This window comes from Acyrthosiphon pisum, chromosome X, assembly GCF_005508785.2.
Source record: "Acyrthosiphon pisum isolate AL4f chromosome X, pea_aphid_22Mar2018_4r6ur, whole genome shotgun sequence".
Classification (NCBI taxonomy): Eukaryota; Metazoa; Arthropoda; class Insecta; order Hemiptera; family Aphididae; genus Acyrthosiphon; species Acyrthosiphon pisum.
In genome coordinates this window covers 128,227,576-128,228,379 of record NC_042493.1, presented here as the reverse complement: position 1 = coordinate 128,228,379, position 804 = coordinate 128,227,576, and positions in this window count along the sequence as shown.

Sequence of the window (804 nt, the reverse complement as noted above, 5' to 3'; positions counted from 1 at the left end):
GTAGTAGTAGTAATTTGGCGGTTCTGAGGCACTTTTTACGGGGAGATGAAAAAAGTTTAAGGGGGAAAGTCTCCCTTGCAGCACATTTGATCACCGTATAGCTAAAAATTCTAAAATGTATGGTTGGCGGTTCTGAGTCACTTTTTACGGGGAGATGAAAAAAATTTAAGGGGGAAAGTCCCACTTGCAGCACATTCGATCATCGTATAGCTAAAAATTCTAATATGTATGGTTGGCGGTTCTGAGGCACTTTTTACGGGGAGATGAAAAAAGTTTAACCAGGAATGTATGCCTAACAGTGAAACCAATCTCCCTGTAACTTAATAGAAAAAATTCAAAGCGATTTTTAATTTGACAGACAATATATTAACATTTAGTCAGATACTATGCAACTGTTGTACAATCAAGTCGTGTTGTTTTTTTTCAGTAAATTATCTTATTGATTCGATTTTTTTTTTTCAACCAATTATTTTTTGTTTTATTAAAAACCATGAATTTACAGAAGTTTTCTAACGATTTTCCTTCATTGATTTATTTAGTAAGAAATAATTCGTATCCAGTACATTCAGATTTTACTACATTTTTATCGAGATTAAAATCGTATAATTCATTTCCACCTACTTTGTTTAAGAGTTGCACCAAAAACCTAAATCAATTTTCTCAAAAACAGATTTTGCGTAAAAATTTCTGCTTTTTTCTTAATTTTTCTTTTGTTTTAAATGGCGCTTTTGAAAACTACTGGGAAATTTTTACTTTTGACCTCCTCAAAGTACCAACTAGATTCACTCTCCTATCAGAATTGAT